The 18,870-nt window shown below is 41.8% G+C and overlaps 1 long non-coding RNA gene across 1 annotated transcript in view; it reads right to left on the bottom strand.

Moving 5' to 3' along the window:
• Window positions 1–14,478: 14,478 nt before the first annotated feature.
• LOC130184073 (uncharacterized) overlaps window positions 14,479–18,870 on the bottom strand; it is a 30,912-nt gene continuing 26,520 nt past the window's right edge. The window contains exon 3 of the long non-coding RNA XR_008829924.1: window positions 14,479–15,473. This is a non-coding gene — a long non-coding RNA (uncharacterized LOC130184073). The remainder of the gene's footprint in view (window positions 15,474–18,870) is intronic.

Raw genomic sequence — 18,870 nt, 5'->3', positions numbered from 1 at the left:
TGTCCCAGTGCCTCATCCATGAGGACAAACCCTCGCCAAGTAGAAGCACTGGGTTTTCCACTTCACGTTCCCTCTCCTGACCTTTGGCAACTGAAAACCTTAAATAGAGAAAAATCAGGCCCAGGCTCCGTTTTAGCGGTTAGCTTTTGAATTTGTTGGCTGAAATAACAACTGTCACTGTGGATTTTATTAGCTGTAGATAATTAGCATCAATAACATGAGCTGTAAAAACTACAAACTTGGCTGTTATCTAGTTAAACTGCCCTGTTTGTCAGTGTTTAATATTTTGGCCATTCTCTAGAGAAACACACACCATTTAGTACCATTATGGTAAGCACAACGCTGTTAGTCTCTTTTGATTAATTAGGCCATTGATCTTCTCATCTAATTCCCAGCAAGAAAATATTTGTTCAGACATTGGTTCTGAACAATAGGGGCAAAAATAGCAACGATTAACTTCATGTAGAAGTAAATTCAAGTGCACCGAAAGACTGGGTGTGTGGTCGTCCATGCTGTCACGCAGAACACACACATACATGCTGTCAACACATGTATGAAAGTGCTATTAGAAGGTAATTGATTATTGTGCTGCTTTCAAGGCATTTTCTGCCTCACCTTCTCCCCTCCCGTCGCTCTGATTCTAGGTCTTTCTCTTCATTTTGCTCAAATACTGTAAGTGGCACCTCCACCTCTTTCCTGGTTTGGATTTCTAAAGGAAACACTCCATCAATGGACCCCTGAAAAACTGGCCGAGGCAAACAATGGTGCCCTTGAATTTCTCCTGCTCATTTTGCATGTAATGATATCTAGATTAAACACAATATTATTGTTGGCCCATGCAAGCTAATCACGATTTTCTCTCACCCATGCGTCAGAGTACAGTGCATGTGGAAATAGCCCTTATTTCAGAACACCGGTTACTTACAGCTTCCTGATGGTAGTTTTGGGTAGAAGAGTTAGGAGGAGGGAGACGGTAATTACAGTGCAGAGAGGAAAGGAATATTGAAGCAGCAAGGGAATAAAAACAATACTTCTCCAAAATCAAGTGTTGCACAGGAGAGAGGAATAAAAAGCAAAGAGTTTAAGTTGGTTCACCCTGAAATCAATGCACACTTTATGATGTCAGTGGCATAGTTTGTGGTTAGAAGAATAGTTTGACATTTTGGGAAATACACATATTCGCTTTCTTGCCAAGAGTGAGATTAGCAGATTGATACCTGCATCCATGCTGTGATTAGCTTATCTTAGCTTTGCATAAAGCCTGGAAACAGAGAGAAACAGCTCGCCTGCCTCCGTCTAAAATTTGAAAATACATGCACCTACCGACACCTCTAAACCTCAATGATTAATTCATTGAATCAAAGGGAAGTATTCAGTAACTGTATGACCCCAGGTGAAAACCTGCGGGAAGCCTGGGGTGTGAAAGAGTACCTGCTGGGACAAAAAACAAATAACAAGATCCGTGTAGGAACATGGAACGTCCGAAGCATCTGTCTGACATCTAAGACAGCACAAGTTCTCAGAGAGATGAAGAAATACCACCTTGATACAGTGGCAATAAGAAAGTGTTGATGGACTGGCTCTGCATGAAAAGTATGAGTGATAGGACTGTGTCTGTGAAGATTCTCAGTCATCCAGGTCATGGTTATCCAAGAAAAGTTGAATCGAGGGCAACTGGACTTAGTTGTAGATACTTGAAGACGTTTCGCTTCTCGTCCAAGACGCTTTTGTATTTTTTTCCTGGCTATCCTTTCACCAATTTGAGGGCGTTCATCCCAAAATGCTCAGCAAGATGTCTGTGAAGATTCTCAGTCATCCAGGTCATGGTTATCAAAGAAAAGTTGAATTGAGGACAACTGGACTTGGTTGTAGACGTTTCACCTCTTGTCCAAGAGGCTTCTTCACTTCTGCAGGACTAAAGAAGATTTTCTTTTTTCTGATTGAGGCAGATCGGGTTAGGGGTTGGGGAGTTATGTTGTGTTCGGATGGACTCCTCCAGGCAAAAGAAAACCTGGATGACCAAAAATAGCCTGGTACAGAACTATGACGGGTGAACCAGACACAATGAATTTAATTTTAGGGAGCTTTAAGTGTTGGCAAAAATAGAGAACCAAGGAGGGAGCTCATTGCGGTCTTCAGTCCCTCAGGGGATGAAGAGGATTAAGGTAAGAAAAGGTGCATAACTCAAGAAGTTGTCAGTTTGAACGGTTTTTGAACAACTGAGATACGTGTTTAAGAGTAAACCTTTAAGGTGAAGAGAGGCAGGTATATGAATTTTGAATGTCTTTCACTAAATTGGACAAAACAGTTACAACCTGCAACAGATTGAACCTGCTCAGAATCCAAAACTCAGCAGAAGATTCAGAAGCAACAATCAGATTCAACTGTATCCTGATGTTTGTACATCTGTATTGATGTACATTTAAATGGTAATGAAATAATACATAAACAAAAAACTATACCATCAGTGACAAAAAATCTTTACGCAGAGTGAAAAACAATCTATCAGCAAAGTGATTGATAATAGCCTCCTGTAACCTGGCTGCGATGTGGTCAGTCAGGGAATCAGCTCTATTACTAAAAGAAAAGCCATGACCCACAAGAACCTCAACACAATACAATTAGCATCTGCACTTTCACTCTCCATAAAAAATGTGTCCCCCTCTACCACCACCAAGATACCAACATTCTTCCCTTAATTTCCCCCCTCTCATCTATCTCTTCACCTGGGTCCCCTGAATAACAGGAGCACACAGGAACGTAGGGTAATCTGTCTGGGCCAACGTGCTGGGCTATGCATGGGCTCATGTTGAGGCCCGGCCTAATCACCTTTCGGATCAGCACGGAGAACAGAGAACGCTATACCTTTTATCCCAAACCAAAGTCAACAAGGCAGGATTCCTGGGAAGCATTGCGGACATTCTTGAAAGCAGAAAGGAGGGGCAAAAAAACAACAAAAAAAAAAGAGCAATTGACCCCTCTCTCCCAAATTTAAGAGGAATAGAAAGTGAAGGAGAAAGGAGGGCATGTGGTTGTAGGATAAGACAAGGTGTGCCAAATGTTCCAAAGAAGTTTACAACTTACTTTTGATTACTTTGCTCTCTTTGTGGTTGATTTTTATCACTGTAAACGAAGAAAAAATCTTGAGGAACACCACAGAATATGGTTCCTCACATCAACTACTCCACTGTCCTCACCCCTGCTTTTCCCTCTCCCTTTGTTATTTAACGTCACCCCTCTCCCTCCCTGTGCTCCTGCTCCTGTGCCGGGCCAAAAGTTTGGCCGGTGACCCGGGGTAATTAATAACTCCCTTAACTAGGTGTTGTTTGCACAGATGGACCTCCTCCTTCAGAACTGGCCACCCTTTTTGCAGATGCTATTTCCTCCCTCCGGTTAGCCAGAGCTATCACATGCTGTGTAAACACTGACGCTGGCTGAACATGCCAAGCACAGCAGCAGCACTCCTGTAAGAGTTTGAATGTGTGAGTCAGTTTGCCTGAGAGTTGCCCATGTAGGATTTGTGCCCTCACATTTTCAAATTGTGTGTCTCTTACCCTCTTTAATATAAGAGTATGAGCTCTCTGAGTCATAATAACAACTTCAACCACATTTTAGAAGAGAAATTGAAAGAAAAAGAAGAGAGAAGAGAAAGATGAGGGTAAGTGTTAGAGGGAAAGCTGAGAGTGGTGGCAGTAGGAGGATGGGATTGGAGACATTTTGGCCAGGGATGTCAGAGAGGAATCAGTGAATAACTTGGCTTGTTTCTTTGTGGTGAGAACAGCATGGGCTGGAGGCTGGAGCCAGAGCCCACAATGTCTAGCGTGGAAGGTTCTCTCATTAGAGAGACTGGAGCACACAACCTCCTGGGAACCGCAGCGCCAGAGCGCAGCACTCATCAGAGTCCTGGGAACGCTCACTCTCAAGGCCATCTCAGGTATAAATGTATGGCTATTGGAGGTTTTTGCGTTTTAGTTCCTTTTAATAAGTTGTCACTCTCGTCTTTTGTCTCTGTGCACCATGTGTCTGAAGTTTGTGGTGATGCTTGGAATTGCCATGCAAATATCCCACCCCTCTGTGTTTGTCGATTGAGAACGTGTCTGAGAGTATCCAACGAGACATGAGCGGAGTCTCTGTACTGTGTCCAGTGCCAGAAAAGTCGCCTTTGAAGGAGTGCAAAGGCATGCCAGTGTTTTTTGTTAAAACACTGGTTTTATAGCTCTCAGGGAGCTGAGCTTTACTGGTTGGCAGGAGAAATGACAAAATGCAGAGAAGGCGCAGGAAAGGGAAGAGGAGAAGAAAGGCAAAGGGTACAAATATTTTAGTGTGGGGTCCTCTGCGTACAGATCATCGGACCATCTGCGACAAGGTCTCAGAGGCGGGCTTTAATGTTCCTGCTTGAATGAGGAGGAAAAAAATATCTGAACCTGTGTACTCAGCCGGAAACCATAAACGGTCAGGAGTCTTAACAAGAGCCATGCACATGTAATTGTAACAATCAAAAAGTCATAGGGATACAGAAGTAGAAGTGTGTTCTCTCCTAAATTACCCCTGGGATGTGGATCCAATAGCAGGCCGTAAAATACATGTATATTTGACTTTACAGAATCTCATTTAACCGTTTTTTTTTTTTTTTTTTTTATAGGGATGCCTGTTTGCTTTAGGGATAATGAGAATACTTTTTAAAGGTCATTATTGAGTTAGCTAGAGAGTTAAACTTGTGGAATGATGTGTGTGTGGGTGTGCATGTGTGTGGGTGTGTGTTAGCCTGAATGACTGAGTGTCTGACAGTATGATTTCTGTGAGACCCGCCGAGTTTCTCCCATGCTTAAGCACGTGTGTGGCTTTTCAGTGGCTATATCCAAAAATGTGTTCAGAAATACCTCAGACTATGACCTCAACTCAAGAAGCTGGTTTACGATTCATGCATGTAGCACTTGTAGCTATTAAAAGTCTTCAAATGGAACTGAGAAAAAACAGGCAAAAGTTTAAAAGAATACATTTCCAACTAAATAAAGATGTGTAACTAAGGTGTACGGATTGTTCTTTGTGTGCACTCAGATAACTTAGTCAGTAATTCGCATGTTACTGCTAGTACAGGATGTGTGTGAAGGCCTTAGAGCTTCTGCATTAACTTTTTTGTGTTAAATGCACTGCAACAGCACTACTGGTGTTGGTGTCAAACATCGTCAGTTGTGACTGATTCCCAGTTCTATTCTACCAAGGATAACATACTGATGCTGATGTTGACTAGCCTTCTTTGCGATGTACAGGACAGTAGGTTTCCGGCACTAAAAATGCAAAAATATGATGTATCAATAATGATGGAAAAATCATATTGATTCTTTTGGTTAAAAAAAAGTAAGATTACTGTAGTTTGACAGTTTGGTTAGCTTATTTTCACACTCATCAAACCATTAAGCGACCCCTGTTGCCCTACGGATGTGAGCTTTGTCATACAGGAAGAGAAGACTCCCATCAGGTTAGATGGTTTCATCATAGGATAAAGGTCATCACTCAGAACAACTTTGTATTGATTTGCAGTGACCCGTCCCTCTAAACGGACAGCTGGACACTAACCACACAGCAAAATGCCTCCCACAGAATAACAGAGCCACTGGCTCCCCTCACTGCAGGGGTCACAATCATTCAGGTCTGTATCATTCTCTTCATGTATGCCACACATACACTCGCCCGCTTGTGGAGATCATGGTGAAGGATGACTCATCTGATCAAATCATTACACATCTCTGTAGACCAGTGCCAATGGTTTGTATACGTACTGAAGGTTTAGGCACCGCAACCCTAGCATAAACATCCCTCTCTATGTAACCGTTGATGGACTGTTCTTGCTAACTCAGCCTTGTCACATCAATTCTCAGTCTCCTGTTTCTTTTTATATATCGCATGAGCATCACGGCCATTAAACGTGCGTTGTCGACCACAACCTCCGACCCTATTTTTTGAGAGTTAGATCTAAATACAGATGTCACTCTAATCACTGTTCCTGGCCAGTTGAGCAGTCTTTGTGACTGGAGCTCTTGCCATTCGAACCCCAACAACGAACCCTCTTTTCTTCTTGCCATCTTAAAACAAAATGAGAATCAGCTGGGTCTGCTCGGCATTTTTACACATGCCACAGAGCATGACTGGATGTTAATTGCTTAATTGTACCATGCAGTGTGTGGAAACAGCTGTATTCATTATGTTTCTCTGCTCATTTATTCAGTCTTTTCCCTTTGGTTTGTCACCCGTCTGGTATTTTCATGGTGCCGTTGGTGTTGGCCTTGAGGTTGCGGGGGAACACAAGCTAAGTTTGACCGCAGTGAGACCGGTAAGTATTTGGCCTTAACCTGAAAAACTGTTACATTCAAACACAACTATGAGAGAATTTAATGAAAACATATACTGTTCTCTGACATGAAGCAGAGTTTTCAACTTTGCCAATTAAATGAAAAATTTATTGCTACAATTTATATATTTGGTGCACCTCGATATTTCAAACAGAAAATCTTGCCGTTTTGACATCTTTCGTACATTTAACATATAAATAATAAGATCAGAAGCAAAACATTTTAATTTTTCTTTACAGCCACTAAAATGTGCAAAAAGCATCATTTACGGTAAGTATGTACTAAGAGGCCTCAGAAGAGCACTCTCCTGAAAGCTGCAGGTGTTTCAGGAATGGCTCCAGTCCTCAGCGAAAACAGCAGGCAGCTATACATCTGGGGCTTTTAAAGCAGGTTCACTCTTTATTTTAACAAAGTTTTGTGGCTTACTATGTGTTTTCAGGCATGTGGACAGCTGGTTGTGATTGAGTAAAAGTGCTGGGCTTGGGACCTGGGTACCACTGGTGAACAACTGATTTTTTTTTTTTTTTTTTTTTTTTTTTTTTACAGAGTTCCAGCCACCTCAAAGCCATGACTCAGCACTCCCTAATGGCCCCCACTCTGGAGGAGGAAAAACAAAACTCACCATGATGAAGCTGTCAAATTGGGAATGTGTTCAACAGTCAAAACTGTCACTGACATTATGAGCAAACACAAGCAAATTTGGCAGAATACCACTTACGACTCTGCTCGAGCCACTTCAGCCTAACGTTACTGTTTTTCAAAATAACAGCTCGGCAAAGTGTGCAGTTGCTACCCTCATCATTTTCTTCCACGCCAACCCTCAAAAGGTTAAAAGCTTGTGCTTTCCCAAAATAACCAGCCAGAACCTTTTGGGCATTTACCTCATGACTTCTGTGAATGAGGCGGCTTCCTGTATGGAAAACTTGGTGATTAATTTTGCCCCCAGCATCATAACTGTGTTGACTGTGTTTGCCTTGCAGGGACACATATCCAAGCTGGTCTTGTCTAAATGAATGGTGTAACATTCCCACTGCAAAGAGGGCTTTCTACAGCAAATTGCCAAGCTTTTCTTCAATGAAATGGAGAGGTTGGGTGCATTTGGTTGCACTGTTAGTTCACTAATACTGTATATATCTCTTCATTTTATTCATGGCATCTCTCCTCTCTCTGTTGGAGCTTAATTTCCCAAACACAAAAGACAGACTTACCTACTTTAATATAAAACAAGGTAACGTGTTGTAGTTTCTAAACTAGTGCTTCTGGAAGCACTTAACACAAATTAACTGCATGTGGCAGATATAATCTAAAGATAAAATCAGTTAAAATCACATATAATTACATGTATATACAGTATGCTTATGAATCAATCGTAGTCTGATATGGCCAGTCTAAGACCCTAAGTCATTATTATTTTTAGCAGATTTTGTAGCATATTTGGTATTGTGCCATGTGTGCTAACCACACTGATTGGCTCATGTACAGTAATTTGGGGTGGACCAATGCTTAGGACTGAACAAAATCCTCTTGTAAAGCCACAAAGGTCGCACTGTCACATGAAGAAAAACACTGCTAGGTCATCAGAGAACAAGGCAGGAAAACATCATACAGCTAGTTGCTTCGTTGTGGGAGAGGAGGGATACGTTAGCTCATGAATTACAGTATGTGTTATACAGGAGGAGACTAAAGACCATTGACAAGTTCATGTCTCTCCATCACCATGTATGAGGTTTGTTCTGCCCTGAGTTAAGAAAATGCATGGGGCTGCGTTAACGGCTGTGTGTGGTTTTACTTACCGCTGAGACATGAAATACAATCTACAATTCAGTCTGAGTAACAGATCCATGGTTTGAAGGCTTATTAGATGCCAAAACACTGCACACCAGTTTAGGATATTAGGAGGAAGAATTTTACATCGCTCAAAAGTTATCAAGGCAGCAATTATTTTATTTGGTAAGCATGTTTTTGATTGGATGACGCATCCATCAGCACTGAGTTACAGAGTTAAATCTCCACTGGTGAAAAGGGACGCTGTTTTAAATGAGATGAGAAGAGCTGTTTTGATTTGCCACAGTTATTACTAGGCCATCACACCCACTGGCAATGCACGACAGATTTTTCATAATCCCACCCTTACCCTCCAGTACACAGTGCACATCCAGACATAAAATACCACACCAGTGCCGCCACTTCTTTGTGCATGTTACCACAAATTCTACCAAATGCTAACCAGACCACACCGAACCCCCGATTTTGTGACTTCATGAATCAGTGACGGGTGCTTCACTCCAGTTTACACTCATGCAAAAGATCTTTTTCTAAATTCGAGCAGGTGTGTGTATCCGAGTTTCCCCTGACCGTGCACACACCTCACAGAGAGTACATCCTGATAAATCAAGGCCTCTGATCTCCCAGCCAGGAATTCCAGACTGCCTGGGCCACACCATTCAGATCCGTGAAATACGGAAACAGCAGCTCCGCGCACCAAGAATGCAAAGAATGCCATTAGACTCCATTTGTTTTCCACGGAGGTGACAAGCAGAGGGAGGGCAGGGGGATGAAGATATTTGCTAAATTTTTTGAACAATTGAAATAATCCACTTTTAACCACGGCCACATGTAGTGCTTTTGGGAGACCACACATGAAGACTGGGCCGCGCATAAATTAGGGCTCAGCTACATTAAAAACACACATATAACATACCAAGCACTTGACTGTAAAGGCCATAAAAGATGAATGAATTGCACACGGACATGCAGCCAGAAGCGCACATACATACACTGCATATGATGGCTTTCCCTCTCAAGTTTATGCTGCAACAGAGCTGATTTTTCTCAGCTTCGATCCCCTCGTGTTGTCTTTAGCCTGCTCATTAGTGGGATTGGTTTACTGTTGACCTGAAGAGAGACAGAGTGGGTGGAACATGAGGAACTGCGCTGTATTTCAGCAGGAGAAACAGCCTGCAGCTGCAACCTTTACCTTCATACCTTCTTCATGTCTTCTCTCTATGAATAGTTTCTGAGGAATGCTCCAGGTGTTTCATGGGTTCCCATGAGGTGAAATCACAAAGGAGACGTCAAGGGTTCTTGTTGAAGATGTGCCGAAAAAAACGTGGCTTGCAGATTTGAGTTTATTTGGATGGGGCCACCAAAGCTGCGCTCGCTGCGGGAGTTGGTGCAGCATTTCACACTAAAGTGGCAGGGTTTTCCTCTTTGTGTGAGTTATGCCTCAGGTCTGATTAGCAGTAAAATGAACAAAAGAAACACTAAACCGATGAAATACAAAGCCAAACGTGTCCAGATATCTGCTGATGCTGATGAAGTGTTTTTGAGAGAGTGTGTGTGTGTGCCTGCGTGTGTGGAAATATTAAAGGAGACACTACTGGCCGAGTCACACAACTGGAATTTGCAAAGAGAGGAGCTAAAAGTATAATCTAATGCCCCTGATCAAAAGCCACCGAGAGGACACTCGACACCATAATATGAGTAAGAATCCCACAGTTTATGGTCGGCTCTTTGTTGTGGGGGCCCTTTCTCCTCTGCTTCCATCTCTGCATATCTTTTCAGGGATAAAAAACACACTGTGTGAGGTGAGAAACAGCCTTATCATCAATTTAAAATGTAACAGGAAACAGTCGGAGTGCCAAAGACGCATTGCTTTAGGTGTTATTCTGTGTGTTGGGTGAGTTCCCTTTTTCAGAAGAAAATAAAAGTCATATGTGTGACTTCCGAGAAAGACAGTTGATCTTGTCCTGATCAGCCAGCAACCGACTTGAACTCGTCAGAAAGTTTCAAACAGCAGCTTTGTTGATCCTTCTGTAGCCAAGTCTCAATAAAGGAAAATCAGATTCTCATCACACATCGTCTTTAGTCTTTCTGTACATGTCTTTCATTACAAACGGGGAACAACAAAATATCTGCAAATTGCATTTAAAAATCGGAGTCCAAAAGTAGAACTCCCAATCCTATTCTTATTTAAATGCTTGTCAGGTCGCTGCAAAAGGCCAATGCTGAATGAAAACATTCCATCGCAGTGTATCATTGCCTCAGAACACGAGAAGGAGCTGGAAGCTCATCAAACTGCAGCTCTTGGGAAAGCAAGAGAAAACATTTCCAAGCATGTCAGCTTTTACTGACACACATATCACCACCTCAAACCAAGAAACAGATAAAAAGATGAATATCTGAAGGAGATACGGACTGACTAATGGCCTTGGGAGCTAAAAGTTGAAAGGTCATTTAACGTGCTCTTCACCTGAGCTAAACCGAAATTCTGCCCACCACCATTAATCCAGTGTAATTTTTGAGATTGTGTTTCTCCTAAAGATGTGGGCATACAATCCGTCCAGAAGTCATACTTTGACAATTTGTCATTTAAAATGTTGAGGGTTAGGTACACATCACCACACCATTTACCTGGTGCCTACGCCGAAAAAAGTTCTTCAAGCTTCTTCAATTTTGGACCGACAAAGTAGAAATATCCTTCTATGGTTGATCCCACACACGTGAATAGCAGGGAAATATTCTAGTTTTTAGTTTTTATTTCACCAAATGGTTTAAATTGGGGTAATACAATAAGAAGTTTAAAAGCCATGTTCAGACAAGCAACAACACTGCGTGAAAAATCCAATTCATTTAAATGGGAACACTGTGCTGGCTCAGTGGGATGCTAATGCGGAGGGAGTTGAACTTGACTCAAGTTCAAGTTTACTAAAATGAACTTACAAACTCCAAAGCACTCCAAAGGAAATCTAGTGAGTGGACGGGCTGAGAGTTTGTTTGTCAAACCAATTTTGTGTTTATAATGTTCATTAGGACGCTCCATTTAACATCTTCCAGGCCATTTTATTTTGTATTTCTCTACTTGTGATCTGTACAGTACCTCTCAATGTTGCAACCCTATTGTTGGTACAATTATTTTTTATATGCAATTGTTTCGTAAAAAAATGGAATTCATCAAAAATTGCTCCAGTGAAAAGGTAAAGTTTAAACTAACTTTAAAAACAAAATGACTGTGCCCTGTGAATGTTCAGTGGGGTTTTGACTTGGTTTTGCTTTAATGCTCTTTTAATGAAGTGTGGCTAGAAGCCTGGTCTCAGTAAGAGGTGATTAGTTTTAATGTCAAAATGTCAAAACTGAGACTAAACTGACACTGCGTCTTGACTTAGCCACACAACCAGCAACTCAAACAGAAGCAGAGTGAAAAAATTCTAAAGCACATTAACTGTACTATATGCACACACAAACACACACACACGCTGGCATGTGCACATGCAAATGCCCGGCCAGGTGTATCCACTCAGGAGGCATAATACACCTTAGGCTAAGTTTTATAGGCCCATCTAGCTTATATAAGCTGTGAACCTTTCTATGGCAAATACCTGCCTGCTCAGAGGCAGAAAATGACATGCGAAGCATTAGATCATTTTGAAACAATGTCCATATTTTTATACTTTTTATTCGAGGTCTGTGACTCATAAGTCTGAGCCTGTGCATCAGGGATCTCATATAAACCTGTGTTTTAACACGCCATTATGTTGTAATATCCAGACGTCCCTGCTTCTGTTGAATAACACGCTCATCGTTCCCAACTTTGGGTGACCGCTCGTTGGCTTTTCCCCTCGCTGTCTGTGTCAAAGGGCCAAGTTTCAGGAGGTATGCCAGTGTGGGCAAAGAATGCTGAAAATGTTGCAGGAATCGCTGTGATTGGATTGGAGAGTGCAGGGGGTGAGACTGGAATCTGTTGCCATTGATAGCATCTTCCTCGAAGCACAGTGGAGGATTACACCTAATGTAACTCAGAAGGGCGGCTACAGTATGTACAGTGTATCAGGGTGAACATCACATCGTTCTTTATAAACATGGAGAACAGAGAGCGCAGTCAACATTTGATGCAGAATCTAAGTTGTGAAAACTCAAACTCTTTTATTTTCACATGGACACTCTATGACTCCCCCCCACCCCCCACCATCCCCATGTCCTCTGAACTACCTATGAGAGTCCCCGATTGATAGCTGCAGGTCAAACACTTTGGCGGAGGATCCAGCGATAAAAGATCACTGGGGGTGCCGTTCCACCCTGTTCAAATCTCTCTCCTCCTCTCCCACATCAGTGAGAACAGCCTTGGGGCTACTTAAATACATATGACCCTTGCCCTGAATTTGACCTGGCAGTTAAAACAAACACACATATTGCTCCCTGGACAGCTTTCCCTTTCTCTCTGTCTGGGCCAAATAAACGAACAGATACCACGTGCGAGTTTCCTTTTCATCTTTATGTCCTCTCTCACTTTTGTTCCACTGCTCTCTGCAAATCTTACTTATATGCAGTCAAGCATCACTGGATGCCACTGGTCTGATGAGGGGGGGGGGGCAAACAAATCCATCATGCATCATTGCTTAACCAGTCATGGAGGGATGACAGGTCCAGTTTGGGTGATGACATAATTTGCCAGAGAAAAAGAAAACAGATGAATGGTGGCTGGGGGAATTATTTTATCATCCCAGAATCCCATGAAGTCTCTCAACAATGCCAACTATTCCAGCCGCCTAACTGCCCATTCCTCTCACAACAGAGCAATTCATAGTCGCTCAGTGGCGTACCTTTCCACTTCATCTGGTCCAGCGCATCTCCCCTGGGTTTATTTTGACTGCTATCTCCTGACAGAAGTCCAGACATGCTCCTCGTCACTGCTGATGCTTTTGTAAATGAAAGGTGGGTGGAAAAAAAAAAAAAAAAAGACAAGCGAGAGAATGATTGGAGAATTCTTTCCAATTCCTAAAAAGGAAAAACACAGACACATTTTTGCCATAGTTCAGAATAGAGGAAAGAAACCTGAAAGGCTACAGTGGATAGTTTTTGTAAAAGATAGGATTATGAGGTGCATGTGCGATGGTGCATGAAAAGACGAGTGTAAAGAGAGACAGAAGAATGCAGCATTTGCTTAATGAAATAAACATAATCATCCACCAGCCTTAATTTGGCTGCTGTCAAGTCGCTCATGAAGAGAAGAGAGAGGTGACTGCTTCACTGCTGTCTAGTTAAATGATAAATGTGTCCTATGAGAGCAAAACACAGCTTATCACTGCAATGATGTAAACTCAGTTTCCTTAATGAAACTACTGCTTCATGCTGGGAGTGACACAGCAAGACAGAGGACTTTAGCCAATGTGATTCGGTGTTTGTGAGGAAGGACATACAGCGTCTCAGTGCACACGCCTGCTTTACAAGTAAAGTTTTCAACAAACAAATTGTTCCAAAAAAAAAAAACAAAAAAACAAAAAAAAACAACAAGCTCCAAAAGCTCCGCAGCTCCAAACCAAGCCGAATGCAACGGCCCTAATTAAAACCACAAACTCAAATGTGTTGGTCTCACAATGATGTTGTTCTTTATACTACAAGTGAGTGACATCTGAAGACACTTCCACTTCTCCACTCACCTTGGAAGGAGGTGAAGTGGTGACAGAAATCCCTCCTCTACTAAAAGAAAACACATTCAAATCTGCTACTGAACATTCCTCATTATACACCAGATAAAGGGTAAGATCACCCAAATTACAGATATTTTTCTGTTTACCTGTTGTGTATCCGGCTGTGCACATACTTTCAGTTTCTTGTGCCCAGAATTCTTCTGCTATCTCAGTACAATGGAGAAGAGTGAAACTTTGTCTGTGCTGCTTCATCAAGCTTGTCTTTCTCTAAATAATGTCCTTGTGATGGTCACACCAGCACCGACCCTCACTTTCACTTTTACCTTTGTAGTCATTTAGATTTTACCTACAGTTACAGGCATCATTTATATGATTAAAGAACCAACATTGATGATTTTGTATTTGGGTTCAAGATGAAGTGCACATATTTAGTTCATTTTACCACCAAATGTTGGTTCAGCCAGTATAAACTGTGTCGTCTCATGTCTCGTTTAGGTCAGTTTTGTCTTTGATGACTTCAGTTTGATGTTTGTTGAGGTCAAGTTAAGCCACTAAGTTCAACTATTACTTTTGCCTTGCCTTTTTCTCATTTGTTGAGCGAATAAAAACAAAAAAAATCCAAAACTTTGTGTCCTGTGTTTTGCTGCTTGGTCCTTCACAGGTCCCAATTTTTGGTGGGTAGCTCAAAACCATGGCAAGTAAAATCAAACTATCTCAATGGCTACCACAAGGGGTGATATGGGTGGATTGGCTTTTCAAGTCAAATCTCTCTTGATTATTTTGGGTTGCATTTACATAGTTTTGGTCAATAGTGACGTCGCTGAAAAAACTGCTCCAATCTGGAAACAAGACGATGTTTCTACAATCAAACCTGACAGGGCAGGAAACATGAGGTCATAAACACAACCTCTAGACCACGGGGGCAGCTGCGGGGCAGTACTTTCCCCTCCCTCAACATACATGGCTGAAGTGCCCTTGAGCAAGGCACAAAACTCCCCAATGGCTCCCTGGGCGCTGCACCACAGCTGCCCTCTGCTCCAGGTGTGTGTGTGTTCACTACTTTCAGATGTAGAGGTCAAATTTCCTGTGTGTAAAAACCATTATTTAAACTTTATTTGGAGATAAAACCAAAACTAAGCACACCCAAAAATGTTAGTAATGACCCATCATTGTAGACAAAAACTATGGGTAAGTACGTTGAATTTCAATACAAGTTTCAGTTTGTTAATAGTGATTTATGTTTATAGTGGTTACAGTTTTGGTAATAATTTTACCGCATATTTGATTTTTTTTTTTTTTTTTTTTTTGCTTTAGTCTCCATGTTTCAACATCCTAGCAGTTAACTTAGTAAAATATTATGAATATGGACAGGAAGGATGGTCAAAACAAAAAAAATAAAATAAGACCCAGACGGCATGAAACCGAAAAGTCCCGTCAGGTCTGACAAATTCAGTTTTACACTTTCTCCTTTTCTGTGCCCGTTCTAACACTCGCTGCCAGCCTTTTTTCACTCGGGCCAGTCAAAATATATTCGGTCAGTGTCGCTCCTGTCCTCTCCCGGCACGCCTGATCAAAGCCTGTTGCTGACGAGTGTTTCACCAGACCCTTTGCAACCCATCAGCGGATAATTCCAAAATCCTGTGCAATCCCAGACCGTGGCATCGCTCCGAGCTTCTTCCGGATATATCGATCAAACCTAGTAGAGGGAAAACATTTCCAAAGCTGTGAGCGTAGCTACACCTGTGACCACTTGCGGTAAAAGAAAGCATGTGATACAGTGGGACACAAGCATGGAACAGGGAAACACTAAATATTTACCCTAGCTCCCAGGAGAAGAGGTGGAGAAAAAAAAAAAAAACTTGCTTTGTGGGGTTGAAGCAAGGATTATAAAAGAAGGATAAAAGAGAGAGAATTCAAGGCAGAGGGAAAGCGCGAGCTTGTCCTTGAACGACAGAGTGAGGGAAAATGTATTTCATATTTGCAATCATTGCACAACTGAAGTGTGCAACCGAATTCACTGTTTGTTTTCTCACTTTCATTTTCCCTCCTCTATTTTGGCTTAAACGAATTTTCTCATCCTTACCCAAATACACAACTGTCACTTCTCCAAATATTCAATGTCTCAGGGAGAAGAAATGTTGATAATCTGCCCGAAAGTTCTCCAACAGCAGCAGCCCCATCTCTTTCATCCGTCATTTCCCATTTATACAGGAATCCACAGCTTTGGGTTTAACTGGGCCTGTTTAAACATGTTGTAGAAAGTTCTATTGTGCAATTCTTTAGAGTAAAATAAACATATTTAGTCATTTTTTCAGTCAGAAATTATCAACAACACAAAAACCACTGCAGAGATGTTTGAAGAGTCTGGGTAGATGTAATTCATAATCATGTTTCCACCCAGCTGTGCAGGCAATCTTACATAAACATGTAACTAAACAATGTAATGTGAGTTAGGTGTGCTTTGACTGGCAAAGAAAATAGGGCCGATAAAAAGAACTTAGCTGCATCAGGAAACACTTTGCTATAAATGGTGTGTCATTATTTATTCACGAAATGTGTTTCCATTGTTATTTAATGCAGAAATTCGCATGGCTTCTCTTTCAAGGACAAACAAACCAAAATATTTTCCTACCACAATGATTTCTTTAGTTTTGGCAAAGGAAAATACTGAATAACAGTGTAAAATTGTAATCTGAAATACTACAAGCGACTTTCGAACTCCATGTATGGTCTTAGCATAAAACTACTCTAAGGAAAAAGTCCCCATTTCTGTGAAAACACACATATATCCTCAAACTTGATGAAAATATGTTTCAGAGATGAAGGTTTCTCACTGGTCTATCCTCAGGTACCTGAGGAGCTTTCCTGTAAACAGTTTTGTTTACATTCAGCGTTTCTCACCAAAATCCAATGTGCGTATCCTACACTCAACAAACATACTGAATGCATTTCCTTTCCTCATCTGCAAAGCCAATTTTTTTAAATCTATTTAAATCATGCATTGTTTACACCCATGTTCTCTTTGCTAACAATCTTCTTCACTCTCATTGTTGCCATGTTACAGCCATCATCTGTCAATCAACTGGATATTATAACACCGACAGCAGGATCGGAATGGCTTGTGCTGTACATGTGCGTGTGTGCAAAATAAAAACAAAACAAGGGACCATTGCTCCAAAGCGCTACTAGTGGTCACAAACTCCGCAGGATACCTTTACATCAAAAATTTTGTTAAGTTTCCATCCATCTGTTCAGCCTGTCGGTGGATTACCCCTTCCATTTCATTTCACAAGAAAACGAAAATAAACAAAGCACAACAGAGGCTTGAATCCAAAGAAATAATAGTGCAATTCAGGCTTAAAAACACCATGAAAAGTTGATCAGGCTGTTTTAATTGCTAGCAGCTTTGATTATAAGAACTGGGTAATACTCCAACAACACATATATGTTAACATGTAGACTGTTGCTTGTAAAGTTGGAATAAAATATTTTATACCTCTTTCCATGAAATGATTGTGACAATGTGATTTATTTCATTTCACCCGGGTAATTGGGACACATAATGTAATCATTGCACCTGGTCAAAAGTGATTACAGATGTATTTAAATAGGAATAACCAGAGGATTGTGTTTGAAAACAAAATTATTCCAACTTTATGGGCAACAGTGTATATTAAAAAGTTGCATGTTGTGACCCTGTTACTCACACTGCAGCAGGAAGCAGAAGCATTGTTCCAGACATTTACAAAATTTCACAGTACCGTAAGCACAGTTGGCCCACATGCTTCCCACCCCCACTGAGAATGGATCCATAGTCCAAGACCCAGGAGAAGACAATAAATAAGTAAATAAATAAACACCCGTCAACACCGCCGTGTTGGTTATATTAGATAACAGTTCAGTCCACAGTCCCCGAGAGGCCGTCAGTGAGAACGGAAGGGGAAAATAAGTAACAGAGCAGGGTACCTCGGGGTGTTCTGTCTAGACTGCAGTGGTGCAGAATCACCCCTGGGTGTAGAACATTGCTATCCGAGAAGGTCATCCTGTTTGCGCCTAGTTGATATATCCATGTGAGGTGCAGGTCTGCATACATATGTGTACGTCTGTTTTATAGTTTCACTCTGCTTAGCGTACAGAAGCTTACGGTATGGGCCCGTTCTCATGCTGCCCTGTGCAATATTGGAAACTATGAGGGCCACTTTATTGCTCTGCAGGCTTATGGGACATACAATGAAGCCCCCTGTAGTGTAACTGGGCAGTGATTGATGACAGGGTTGATGGGATAGTGGCTGGGGCCGGAGACCTCCAGGTGCTCGTGGGTCTCGGGGCCTGCTGATCTACAGTCTGCTCCTCTGCATGTGGCAGTATTAAATCTCTCACACACTAACTCTTTATTGTGCAGTCGCACACAAACACCACAAGAGGATACACACTGCAAGAGCTTGTATACACAAACAAATATCACACATACACTAAACTGATCATCCGGCAGCAGTCAGCTCTGATGGGCTGAATGTACTGGCCTCACACACACCAGCTCTGCTCTGGTGAAGAATTATCAACAGGGAAAAGTGAAGTGGACGTTTTTCTAAACGACTGCAGCCAGTTCTTTTCACACAGCTAAGCATGGCTGCTGTTGGAGCTGTGTGCGAATAAGCTTGGCACAGCAGCTCTCGTGTTCTCTTTCTGTCTTTCTTTTTCCTCCATTTCATTCTTTCTTTTTCTCAACATGAGGGCAAGGATATTACGAACCCCCGTGGCCAATGCTGTTAGGAATGGTCCTGCACCTTTCATGTCACGGGTATTTTTTTTAGTATGACGCGACAGCCGAGTTTTTAAGGTACTTGTGCAAATTTTCCCCCCCGTTTCTGTTGCACCAAGGAGCATCTAAACCCAAACTCTCCCTGTCTATTCTCGCAGACTCGGTCCGTGGGCAGCAGGGAGAAGCAGTGGGCCAGCTAATCATTTGCGGAATGTGGCGTGGATATAAGATAGGCCCAGATTGGGAATGCACGGAGCCAGAGGAATGGTAATTACTGTGGAAATCAAACACCATCAATTGTGAGGTTTTTCAACATTTCACAGTGTCCCTC

Source organism: Seriola aureovittata, chromosome 16, assembly GCF_021018895.1.
Source record: "Seriola aureovittata isolate HTS-2021-v1 ecotype China chromosome 16, ASM2101889v1, whole genome shotgun sequence".
NCBI lineage: Eukaryota > Metazoa > Chordata > Actinopteri > Carangiformes > Carangidae > Seriola > Seriola aureovittata.
The sequence above is the reverse complement of the archived record's forward strand: the minus strand, read 5'-3'. Positions and strand labels throughout refer to the sequence as shown.